The sequence below is a fragment of the Motacilla alba genome, chromosome 1A (genome assembly GCF_015832195.1).
Source record: "Motacilla alba alba isolate MOTALB_02 chromosome 1A, Motacilla_alba_V1.0_pri, whole genome shotgun sequence".
Lineage (NCBI taxonomy): Eukaryota > Metazoa > Chordata > Aves > Passeriformes > Motacillidae > Motacilla > Motacilla alba.
In genome coordinates this window covers 18,119,490-18,132,881 of record NC_052031.1, presented here as the reverse complement: position 1 = coordinate 18,132,881, position 13,392 = coordinate 18,119,490, and the positions used below count along the sequence as shown (strand labels likewise).

Sequence of the window (13,392 nt, the reverse complement as noted above, 5' to 3'; positions counted from 1 at the left end):
GCTGTTGCATCCAAAATGGACCCTCAAATATTAACCAAGACAATCACAGGGTATGAGGTTGGATTAAACACTTCCTTAAGGCTTTTTTTTCTATAAAATCCTGTGGGAGGCAGCCTGAAAGAAGAAAGTTTGGGAATGCCTTGGGAGACAACAAGTGTGTTATGCAAGCTCCCATGTCAATCACCATGTCAATCACCGTGTCAGTCACCCACTCCCCACTCCCCTGTTCTAGAAGGTTCCTCGGTTCTCTGTTCCCCATTGGTCCCAAGGTTGGAACCACTCCTACCTCCTTTCCCTATTGGTTCGTGTTGTGTCACCCCGCCCTAGCTCCTCCCCAAACCCCGCCCACCTCCCTGAGTATATATACCCAGACCCGTAGAAGGGCTAGGCCTTTTTTACTTCTGCTGCCCTTTGGTGCAGGCTCTGTGCCTGCTACTCTCCATTTCCTCCCTCAATGAACCTCTCTGGATTAAGCGTGCAAGAAGCCCTCCTGCTCTTCATTCTGAGGTGAGGCATTTTTATATTACGACATCCGGGCTTGGGCGGAAGGTGGGCTGAGGGTGATACCAGACAGCACTGTAGAGGAGACGCTCCCAGAGCAAGAGGTAGCCTGGCAGCACTGGCCCAAGGAGAAACAGCAGCCCTGCAAAATCCCTTTTTGAAGTAAGTTTGTTGATGTCTTTTATCAAAAAGATAAGAGTTTTTTATTAATAGTAGTTATTTAAGCATGACTGTAAATATGAATTTGTTTATGCACTGAATTCTAGCTCTGCTCTTGAGTTGTAGCTTGTATCCTTGAAATTTGAAATCACACTGATTTTAAGAACAGTGAAAAATGACCACTTAACTAGTGAACAATAGAATCACAGTTGTATTAATAGCATTCTTGGCTTTTATGGTGTGAGCAATATGATGAAACCAAGAGCCCTTGGTTTGGTTTGGTGGGGTCATTTTCCACAGGGGAGAGTACTGGTGTCGCTGCTCAGCGGGAGCTGTGGGACAGCCCCTGTAAGGAGAGGATGGGGCTGCCCTGAGAGGATTCCAGGCAGCCCCAAAACAGCTGGCATTGGCCACAGCCTGGCCCATCAGCAGTGCTGGTGCTGCCTCTGTGATAATGCGTTTAACAAAGGGTAAAGCTGCTGTGTGTCAGCTCTGTAAGAGGAGTGAGAAAATGTTACATATCAAAGTCAGAGAAGGAAGAGGAGGAGGAGGATTTTGAGGCTCTGGAGCAGAGATTTCCCTGCAGCCCATAGAGAGATGTCTGTGAAGCAGGTTTATCCTGAAGAACTGCAGTGCATGGCTGGACCCACACTGGAGTAGGGGAAAAGTGTGAGAGGAAGAAGTAGCAAAGAGGAGCTTTGAGGACTCCCCCGTTGCCTGTCCCCCCACACCACTCAGGATGGGAAGATGTTGAAGAATAAGAAATGAAGATGTGAAACTGGGTGGGAGAAAGGTATTGTTTGCATTTTTATTTTTATTTCTTGCTACACGAATCTGTTTTGATTTGCAACAAATTATTTTACCCTAGTCTTTATCTCAATCCTTGAGCTTTTTCATCGTGTTTTCTACCCTGGGCTCTTGATGAAGAAGGGTGAAAGTGCATCTGGGTGGGCAGCTGGCAGGTGCTAGTCATTGTCAACCAACTGCAGTAATGTTTTCAAGTTTTTCTTCTAATGTTTCTGTAATTGTTGTGGTTTAACCCTAGTTAATTGTGCCTAGTTCTTAAATTCAGTCAATAGCATGGAGCAGTCTTCCCATATTTGGAACTCAGAGGTTCAAATTGCATCTGTAGGCAGAGTGACAGGGCAGGTCTCTTGCTCTTGGCAGTGTTCAAAGTGCCTTAACACCTACCTGTCATTATAGCTAGGCCTCACTGACTGCTTCCTTGACTATCATGGAAATTTTAGATGCATCGAGAATAGAAAATTAGCATTAATTTACAATGAAAATGCTCTTTTTTCATTTCCCTAGATGTGTTAGTGGGATTTAATATAGTTCTAGTTGCAGCTGCAAGTAGAATCCCTTAAAATGATTGACTGTGCAGCTGGGTTTCACATGCCCTGTGTAGGAGAGTTCTTACAGAGTTGCAATTAATTTCTTTAAAGGTGATCTTGGTTTTTTTGGCACACAGTTTTGGAAAATGCAAAGTGGCTTTTTGGTGTCACTGTGGTTATGACTAAATAGGTGCTGTAGAATCTTCTATATGCTGGCATAAAGTACTGGGTGCAGTGCTATTGTTCTTGATTCTGTGTTATTCCTGCCTTTGCAGTGCCCCTGTTCTATCAAAACAGGTGTATGCTGCACATTACAAAACACAGTTTCTAAAATCCACTTCAGTGAAAAAATGGTCTTAGATAATGTGGCCCTTATTTTACTTGCACAGGCTCCCCAGCACAGCTCTTACCTCATTTGTAATATCTTACCCTATTATTCACATTACAGTGTGCCCAAGAGCCAACAGAGAAGGGTTTTCTTTGTTCCAGATGTGATATATAGAGTAAGACACTCACTGGAGGAGCTTATAGCAGGGATTGCAGAGGCCTTAGATACCCTATAAGAGCTATGACAAACTGTGCCAATCTGAGAGACACCAAGAGTCACCCCAGTGATCTGTCCTGTCCTTCATAATAAGCCCCCTGTTACTCCACCTGACACAGCCAAGGTCAGGAAAAGGCACAGCACACACACAGTCTTGGTGTTAGTAGATGTTCTGTTCTGTGGTCCTTGTTGCTTTTTCACTCTATTTTAAAATAGAAACAAATACATACACATAGGTAGACACTTCAAACTGAGAATATGTTTAAAGGAAATTCTTCCTGTTTTCTGCAATCAACAGGAGTTCTGACATTCATTGACTAATATTTGAGCAATGTGAAGTCCACAGTGATGTATTTCTGGCATTCTGGATTTAAAAATAATACTCTGTAACACTTAAATATTCTTCTTTGCTTTTCTAAATAATAACAACAGTTATTAATATTCTGGAAAAGCACAACTGTTCCAATTTGGACCAATACATAAACAGGATTTAAAACGTGAGAATTATTGATGTCAATAAAGAAATTCTTCATCAGTGTTACCTGACTCTTTATAAATCTGGGTAATAATTTTCAGAAGTATATTTCAGTTAAACCACCTAAATTTAGGGTTGAATTATTTTCTGCCATATTGGAAACACAGATCATTCACAACTTTTCACAACTTAAATGATTATCTAATGGAGAATGCACAAGATTAAAAGGTTTTTTCCACGTTCTCCTGGGCATATTGATAAATCATGCAAGTAGTTTTATCCTGTAATTTTCTACAGTGCATGTAGAATCACCTTCAGTTTACATTTTTTTTTTGGCGGTTAAAAATTACATTTTTCTTCATGGTTAAGTGTTTCTTTCTCCCTCCTTCCACATAATGTTACTGGAAGTAATGGTTATATCTAAGAATGACAGTCATCCATTCTAAGGTGAGGAGTTACCCCTAATAATGGTTATTTTACATGCGACTCAATTTTCTTATTCATAACAGCAAGCAGAATAACAAGAATAACAGGATCTTTTACAGTAGCTGCCATAAAAACTGCTAGCTGTTAAATTATTCAAGGAGAAGGTAGAGAACAGTTCTAAACTAAAAATGGTTCAAATGCATGGAAAATTTGAAGTATAATTTTGGCTTGGTTTTGTTTTAGTTTTGTTTGTTTTCAAAATAATCTGTAGTTTTACTGATTTTTTTTTTTTTTAGAAAATTATTTGACTGATTCATTATTCTTCACATAAGAGTTAAAGATTTTTGTGACCATCTGATAAATTTGTTGATAAGCAATAAGAACCTTAAAGCAGCAACACTTATCAATACCTTAACATATTTAAATTAAACTCTTCAAAGGATGTTCTCCTCTTGTCTGTGTTGAACATGAGAGTAAGGAGACTACTCTCATTTCCTTCTTTCTCTCTAGCTCCAGGTTGGTTCAACTCTTACTGTATGAGAGGGGCAAATATTTTTTGATAAACTAGAAGTAAATGTCAGATGTGTTTGTGCCATGTAATTCTTCTCTATCACGTTGTAGTTTTCTGTGAGATTGAGGGAGCATTCATATATCACTATTTCCTTATCTGGTGATTCACTGATATTGGTTGGAGAACATTATTTTATCTTTTCTATCACATTACTCGTTGTTAAACAGTGATGTGTTTTGTAAGCCATGGATTGTGTTTGAATCAAAGTGCACAGAACGTTTTGTATTTCCATGAGATATAAAACAAAGATCTGGGAGATCAAATTTTATATAGTCTATCTGGTGAAACAAAGTTTCTCTCTAGTAATTACATGCCAGTGATTTGGCTTTGAGTGAAAATATTTGGATTTTGCAGGCAATAGTAGTAACCTGCTAGGTCAAGTGGTGTTACAGTAAGAAAAAAAAATTTATGGAGGTATTTAAATGTACTTCGGTAAAAATAAATTAAGCAACTCAGTATCATTATACATATGAATACTTCTAAAATAATTTTGGGAGGGTTTTATCTTTTCTTTCTTTATTTTTTTTCAAGAGGAGGCTGAGGATAAAGAACTAACTCAGGCAATGCACAGAATGCAGTGTGCAAGTGCCTCATAGAGAGAACTGAGTAGAGAGCCTCACTGACCTTACCTGGCATTTCCCAGAGAGTTTCCCAGTGTGTTGGTTTTAAGAAGCACAAGCCCCAAATTTCTAGTTTCAGCTATTTTATTTGGTTTGTTTTTCTGAGGTCAGATGAAATTCTTAATTTAACCATGAGGTTGAAGCACCATGATCTCTTCAAAGAACTATTGTAATAATACTGACAGGGAGGGTATACTAGTCTTCAGATAAACTATCATCTGTGATGAGTGCTACTTGTTTCAGCTCAGAAAAAAAGTTAGGACAATGAAGAATTCTAGAAAATGGAACAAAATCAGGTTTATCTACACTTTTATGATAAAGTATCCTGTTTTGCTCCTTAAGGAGACTGTCTTTTTGTGCTTTTCTACCAAAAGAAGTAGAGAAGATCCAGTGTTAATAGCACTCAACATTTTTTCTCTAACTTCCTAATATACAGGGAATCCCCACTCAGTTTCAGAACATATATTTAAAATACTAAAGTAGTGGTAGACTGCCTGAGTTGCTGTATCAAAGGAAAAAAAAAAGAGAAAAATATTTTGTATTAGTATACAACATACTTTTGGCCAAGTTGGCCAAGCAGAGTTCATATACCTCAACCTCTGCCTGTGTTCTGACTGATTTGAGTACATTTGCCCAAAGCTCTCCTGATAGGGTATGAAAGTATTAAAATTTCCTGGTTTTGTTGTCCTTTCTGGGGGAAATCCCAGATTTGGTTCGAGGGAAATCCCAGATTTGGTTCCAGGGTAATGTTGGATCCATATTTTTCCTTTGTAAACACTCAATCAGATCAAGTATATAGCAACATAAAGAGACTACAGATTCTTTTCAAAAGTTCAAAGCTTCAGATAGTTGACTTTTCTAATAGGCTAAAGCAGTACTTCATAAAAATGTTTTAAGTACATGAGAACTCTCAACTAAGTCAGAGTTTATATGTACAGCTGCAACTGCATCTTGTTCAAGATTTTATCATTTAGGGCTGAAGTTGGAATCCAGTGGTAAAATGAAGATGCATAGTCATAATTTAAATACATCAGCCTTCCAAATTTGCAGCCAAACACCTAAGTCTTATTTCCACCATGTGCATTAGGATAATTCTAGCAGAGCCTAATGAAAAGGAATGTCTGAGGGAAGCATTATTACCCCATGGGGTGAGAAGCTACGAATCACTGCTTTATACAAGAGCAGTATGTTCCTACACAATGCCACTGCAAGGTTTCCAATCAGTAGAAATTAGGATACTTTAGTTCTTGTATAAACAAGATGTTGTTTTATCAGACAGTTCCAGCTTCTGCTGGATATTTGTCTGGCACTGCATGTGATTTTTTTATGTATAGTACAAATCCCAAGCTAGTCTGCTGCACAGGGCACAGCAGAATATCTGAATCATCTTGTGTTTGTGTGTAGCTGCAGCTTCCCCTGCATTGCCAGTAGTGTTTCAGCATGGATGTTTGTTGATGTATTCTGTTTGGACCACATTAATTTGAGACAAGCTTGGAAACGAAGGGTTTAATCTTCTCATTTAGCTGTTGTTAATTTTTTTCTTCCCAGAATGGCTACAGTATAAAGCAGTATTCCATAAGTGAAGGGACTTTGTTAGTGTCGTGGTTTGAGAGGAAATGAGTTTTTGGGAGGTGGTAGTGGTCAAACCAATAGGTGCCCAGATGTGGATATTGGCACCTGGTTTGACCATTGAGGATATGGATCCGCCTCTGAGAACACAGGGGTTAAAAGCGAGAGCTCATAGGATCTTAGCTCTCTTGGTTCCGGTGGATGGAAGAGTTCAGACCTCCCCTGCCCAGCTTCAGGCTGGGTGGGGGAGGGGAAAGGCCACGCGGCCGAGGGAGGTAGGCCGGAGCCATGGGCCGAAGACGGGAGGCGATGGCTTGGATAAGAGTGAGTTCCCCACAGAGACGGAGGGGTGGAGGAACTCAGAGAAGCAGCGGGCAGCCCCCCCTCCTCGGGAGAGAGAGTGAGAGAGAGGTGCCAGTGCTATCTCGAACTTGATAGTACCGGCCGGGCCGAGGAAGAGAAGTGGGGGGGGGGCAATGGGAACCGTGCCCAGAGGAGCTGGCGGAGAGCTGGTGTGGGAGTTCAAGATGAGCAAAGACTGTGATTTTAACCCTTCTGTGGGACAGTGGAAACCTGGCAAATGCTGATCCTCCGGGAGTCGAAGGAGGAGAGAGACAGATGAGAGGAAATATAAAGGATGAGAGAGCAGTGCAAGTGAAGAACGACGAAGACAAGCTGAGGAAATCCTAGGTGGAGGAGATGATAGAGTGGCTTTTGGCTGGACTCTTTCTTGTATAGCCATGAGCAGAATCTTTCCTGTAATACAGAGACTGCATTTTAGGGGGAGGCGGCGCCAAAGAAGTGATGGTGAGACCCCTCGGCCCCAGGGGGTGAAATATGGGGGGGGACTGGTGTCCCGAACAGGAGGAGGCGGCGCCAAGGAGTGACGTGAGCGGAGACGACAGGTGATGAGTAATGGTGAGACCCCTCGGCCCCAGGGGGTGAAATATTGGGGGGGACTGGTGTCCCAAAACAGTGAGAGAGTGTCGTTCTCTTCTGGAACTGGGCATTCTTGAAAGGGAAACCCTAAAAGCAGCTCTGGTCCATGTGCAGTGGTGAGAGCACTGAACATGGAAGGAAGAAGTCACGACGTGCAGTTGTTGAGTGACGGGGATTGGCCTGTGGCACAAGGGGGGGCTCTTCTCTCCTTGATGAAATGAGAAGTGATTGTCGGAAGGGTGGAGATGGACTGTGTTGATTATTTGAAGAGTGTGATGGACTGGATAAAGAACTGAGGTTTTGTGTCATTCTGTGAGAATTGAGTGGGGGGGAGGAGGAATGTTTGACAGGTTTCCATTCTGCTCTGTGTGTCCATTTTATAATTGTGTGCTAATAAAGTTTTTTTTTCCCTTTTGTTTGCAAGTGGAGGCCTGCTTTGCTCTGTCTCTGATCACATCTCACAGCAGACACCAGGGGAGGATGGGTTTTCATGGGGGCACTGGCATTGGGCCAGGGTCAAACCATGACAGTTAGTCAGGATGGAAGTTCTGAATTAGACAAGCAGGAAAGTTATTAGGAGCAGGGTGGTTTCATATGGGAAAGCCTGAAGCTGTTGTCTGACTTTTGTTGTTATACTTTTTCTAAAGGAAAACCCGAGGATTTTCAGAGAAAAAAACAAGTGAGGAAGTGCTGGGTGTTGGATTGAAAGAAAGACAAAGGATGTGTAGTGTATGCAGCCTACAGAAGGCTACAGTGTAAATAAACACTGTTACTTCAAGGCATAGGGACTAATGAATATGAATATAAATATAAGACTACTAAGGAAAATAGAACAGATCTCTTAGAGGATATGGCACTGAAGATTGGTAGCCTTAGAAATGGCTTAGTTAAGAGATTATCAAATTTTGACTTTTGTCTAAAAATATCCATCCAATCAATTTAGTCTTCAATTTGCTATTACCAGTTTAATATCTGATAGTCCTTGGTTTGGGAACTATGTTTTTGGGGCTGGTACTGGAAGATAGCTCTGCATAGTCTGTGCATTATCTTTTATTAATTGCAGTCCTTCTAGAAATGGGGAAAAAAGTAGTAGCAAAAAGATGAGCTATTTTAGGAAAAGCCTCACCATTTCCTGTGATCTGTTCTCCATGTAGGCATTTTGGCACCCACACCTGTCATGTTACAGATCGAAGAAGATACATTCCTTACTATTGCTTACCTATATTTGTTTGGATTTGCTGCTCAGGATTTTTTATACTTTTCCAAACCTACTGATGCTGTCTGCTTTCAAAACCTCCTCTGATTTTGAAACCTCTACATTCCAGAAATTTAATACATTTTGAAAAGTAATATGACTTTCATTCTTACATTCTGTTCAAAGGAATATTCTTTTACTTGTTTGAAATTGAACTCCTACTGTTTTTATCAAGTACTCCCTGTTCTTGCGCTGAGGAATTTAGTCAATTTCATTTTGTATTTGTCTTAGCCACTGACACCCTGAGTTTTGTAAACTTTGATCATATCTTTTTTTCCATCTGCTTTCCAAACTGGAGAGTCAGAATCTTTAATCTCTCTTTGTAACATAGCTGCTTTATTGTTTTTAGTACATCATCTAATCTCCAGCATTGCTCTATTCTCCTTGACACACAGAGACCAGAGCAGCACACCATTTGGGGTATGGACAGCCACCTGTTGGTTTTATATGACATAAAAATTATACATTTGTCTTGGTCCCAATAGTCTTCCAAATATCATTTTGGCTGCCCTTGCATACAGATCTCATGATTTTGGTGAACTGCTGATGATCTCAATGGCTCTCTCTTGAATTGCAGTAGCTACTTTTGTGCTCAGACATGGCATTGTTTATTTTTCTCTAGATATAATATTGTCTTATATTATTCTACAGTGAATGTTATCAAACACGTCTTTCACAATATTTTCATAGGCAAACTCAGGAACTGTGGACAGGATGAGTGGACAGTGAGATGGATGAGAACTGACTGAATGGCAGTCCCCAGAGGGTCATGATCAAGGATATGACCATGACCAAGGAGTAGCTAGGGCCCTGTCACTAATGGTGACTCCCATGATTCAATAGTGGACCCAGTACTGTTTAACCTATTCATCAATGACTTGGATGAAGGGGCAGATGTCTCCTCACCACGGTTGCTGATGACAGCTGGGAGGAGTGGCCGATGCCCCAGAGTGCTGTGCAGCCCTCCAGGAGGGCCTTGAGAGGCTGGAGAGATGGACAGAGAACTGAAATTCAGCAAAGGCAAATGCAGGGTTGTGCACCTAGGGAAGAATAAACTCATGTACCAGCACAGGCTTGGGGCTGACCTGCTGGAAAACAGCACTGTGGAGAAGGAGCTGGGGGTCTTGGTGTACAACAGGCTCTCCATGAGCCAGGCAGAGCCAGTTAAACCCTGCCTCAGGGAGCATCCAGTCCTATTCTGTGCTTACAGTGTGCTTCACAAAACATGGAGTCTGATTCTTGGCTGGACTGCAGGCATTCTTTTAATGGTAGTAAGTATTTAGGAAGATGACTTGAATCATGAAAGTATGGCCCAAATTGTTAGCCCATATGATCTCTCTGTTCAATTACAGCACGTCTTTAATGTGTTTGTTTCAGTCTAGTGGCTTGACTGTACCACATGTAAACATGCCAACTCTGTTTTACAACTGGCTTTCCTGGGGACAGACAGCAGTTTAGCCATGATAATTGGGGCTTTCTGTGCTCAGAGCACCTCATGTGTGCCTTTCATATCTCTTGCAGCTGAATCCTTTGGTACCTGAGCCTGTCTCAACTAAAATTTGCTATAAAATTTCTAGACAAAGGTGCAGAGTAGACTACTGGAAAAATAAAATTGGGCTTTGCCATAATACATTTTTGTCTGTTCTTTAACTCTGTGGATGTTATTTTCATTCCTTTTGCATCTTAATAAAGCTTTTAACATATGCTTGATACATAATTGAGAGCACTAAAGGCAATGGCTGCAATGCATATAATAGCTAACCTGGTATTACGTGCTGGGGCATTAATGTGCGAGAATATCTAGCACTAATAGTTATAGAAAGCAAGCAGTCTTTGTTTTAGAAGGAAATTGCAGTAAAATAATATAAGGGAAATGTTCCTTAAATAAAACTTTTATTAGTTTTACCAGCACTCCACATTTAAATACTGTAAGTGATAAATTTGGAAAAGACTTAATGTTTTTCTATTAAGCTGTTATGACTCCCTTCATCTTTTCACAATGTAACAGTTTGCAGACAGAATACTAAAGTCAACTGTGGATCATTGCTAATTCTGTTAACAGGATGATTAAAATGACAAGAACATCTGCAAACAACTGTTGCTAGTATTATTGCTGTGCCTGAAAGCTCTGCTGTTACTAAAGATCTGACAGTGCTTCCATTACTAAATCTCATTGCAATCCTCATTGGGTTTAAACCTGGAATTCATATTCTCAGTACAAAAGACAGTTTTTTGACAACATTTGGAATTAGTCATATTTTACTTACAAAAAAGTGAGAGATCCAAAAACACTTGATATTTTTTAATATATGTTGTGTGTTCTAAAAGGTTTTTAATGCTCCTAAAATGATTCAAGTTTGAAGGTTTTTTACCAATATCATGCATTCTTGGTTATCCTGAATAACAGAAAAATGGGACAATTAGAAATTACAAAATATATGAAGCATGTAGACATAGATTCTGCAGATATTTACACCTGTAATTATTTCTTAAACATGAATATACCCTCCCTGTTGATTTAGTGAAGCTATTCAAGCATAAAAATTTAAATGAACATGCAGATTTTTTGGTGGTCAATAAATTGCCCTGTTGCTTCTGCAGAACTTGTTTTTAATCTCTCTGGAAGCCAAACTGTCTGCTAAGAATCATACTTAATAGAGTCTGATTGCACACACTGATTAACCCCAGAAGACCCTGATTTCACTATCCAGATAACAAAATAATATCAATGTTTTTATTTAATAGCCAACAGAAAGCCAGTGCAGAAGTCTATAAACAAAGTGGTGTCCTTTTTTGAATTACAGATTTGTATTTAATGGACTTTCCAGCATAAAGGCATATGAATATTCTTTTGATACATGTCAGAACTGTCAGTTTCCCAAAGACATTTTATATATATATATATGGAAATATCAGGCTTCCTTTCTTTCTTTGGAGAAAACAGGCTAGGAGCATTCTTATTGGTTTTACTAATCTAGTTGTGAAATGCTGGTCATCTAAATTAAAACATATTTCCAGAGATTCCTAGCACATGAGCCAAAATAAGACTAGAAAAGAGAAAATACAATAATTTTTCCCTTTCATTATTGACACTATGCAATAAAACATAGTTTTTCATAATTATTTTTAGCTAAATTGTCACATTCAGATTCAAAGTATATCCTAATAAGTGCCCCAAATGTAAATGTTTGAATTGTACTATAGAGCACTTTGTGTTAATAATAGGAGATAAAAATCGCTTACCAGTTCAAATTTTTGTGCAATTCTGCTGCAGATTTATTTTAAGAGTGAGGCTTTAAATGGAGGACAATTTGCATCCAGCTCAAATGATAGCTGAGTACAGCTGATATATACAGAAAATATGTAAAAACTATTGCTCTAGTCTGGTCAACACATTAACTTAATCCCTACGAGAGTGAAAACAATTGTCACTATATGGTTTTGAGTCACTAATTCAATTTTATTTGCCATTTTCAATATTCAGGCAAATGACCCTCACTCTGTCCTTAAATATAAGCAGCAATGAGTATTATTTTATAGGAGGACTGTAGCTAATCCCTCTGCTTGCAGTTATCACCTAATCCTGATTCTCCTCAACCCTACACACAATTCCTAGGAAGATGCTGAGCTTGCATATTTGTACTTTAAAGTATTAGCACAGCCTCCAGCACAGTCACATGGTGAGGAATCTTGTCAAAATTGAAAAATCGAATCTTGTAATAGGCAAATTATTCAAATAAATTTTATTCCAGGTAAAATTAGAAAACCTGCAGTGTTGTTTGCAGCTTTAGATTTTTTTGCCATTTTGTGTTGCTCCAGCGACATGAATTTAAAATCACACCTAACAAAAGTTGAATTGGGTCAGATTTTCTCGTATGTTATATTTCAAGCCGTTTACCACTTTTCCTTCATGGGGTTAAAATGTATTATAAGTGTGTGATTATGAATACTTTTCCATGTGATTTCTGGAACAAGTTTTGATAAAGTGTAGTTTTGACTCACTTTTTTTTTTAGCTAAAATTGCTTTAATAAAGGTAAAGTTAGTGAGGAAAGCATCTAGAAGAAGAAACTGTAACCAATTTCTGATTCTTTTTAGTTACCACCATTTTCTTCACCGTTTCCAAATGGTGCTTGCATTCCAGTGCTTTCCTATGCATTAGTCCTTGTGCTTTGACCTTGGCTTCATTCTCCCACCAGCCTTTGTGTAACTTGAAACAAGGATTACAAGCGTATTACTAAAATTTTCATGGGCAAGCAGAAACACATTGATGATTTTGAAATCTAAGCACATAAATTGTTAGGAATAATCTTCTCTACAATGAAAAAGGTCCCAGAGCTGTTTTTTCTAATCTGCTTTCTTATTACCAGCACACACTGTAAGTAATGTTGTGCAAACAGAATGAAGGTATTCAAAGAAATACTGATTTAAATTATCTTACTTCATGCAACTGCGTCACTAAGCTGCTTGGCCTTCATTTTGTTGCCAGTCAGTAGTAACAAGATGACTGCACAGCAGCTTTCTCATTTAATGTGGAAATAGGGGTTTTTGGTCATTGCTCGTATCACTGAATGTGCTCTTAAGTGTGAGGAGCTTGGTGTGCATCTTGGCACAATCCAGCTTTTTGAACTGGTGGTTGTTCTTCAGTGGAGCAGGAGTAAATGCTTTCTGGTGCAGAGGAGAGGGTGGATGGGATAGAAAAAGGTAAAATCAGTTACTGAAATTTGATGAACCCAGGATAAACCTGTGTTGTGACAATCCTGCACACTGTGGGTAGCATACTAAATATGGGCATACTAGAAACTGAGTTTGACATCAAATAATTTCTATATGGTTTTGTTATTCTTTTGTAGTTTGTTTGTCTGGTTTTATTGATTTTTTTTTTAACTGAGTTATTATTGTGGAAAACCTCTTAGATAATGGTGCACACTAGTTCAGTCTGTGATCAGGATGCATTTACTGTTGTCAAACACTGATTTAGAGATTTTGGAGGGAAAAGTG

The 13,392-nt window shown here is 39.3% G+C and overlaps 1 protein-coding gene across 5 annotated transcripts in view; it reads left to right on the top strand.

The window, feature by feature from the left end:
• Positions 1-398: 398 nt before the first annotated feature.
• Positions 399-13,392, top strand: part of LOC119707842 (pre-mRNA-splicing factor ISY1 homolog) — a 51,918-nt gene continuing 38,924 nt past the window's right edge. For 3 of the 5 annotated variants that reach the window (XM_038153385.1, XM_038153383.1, XM_038153381.1), the window contains exon 1: positions 399-507. The gene's annotated coding sequence lies outside the window, so the exon portion shown is untranslated. The remainder of the gene's footprint in view (positions 508-13,392) is intronic. The other 2 variants (XM_038153382.1, XM_038153384.1) reach the window with 2 other exon arrangements.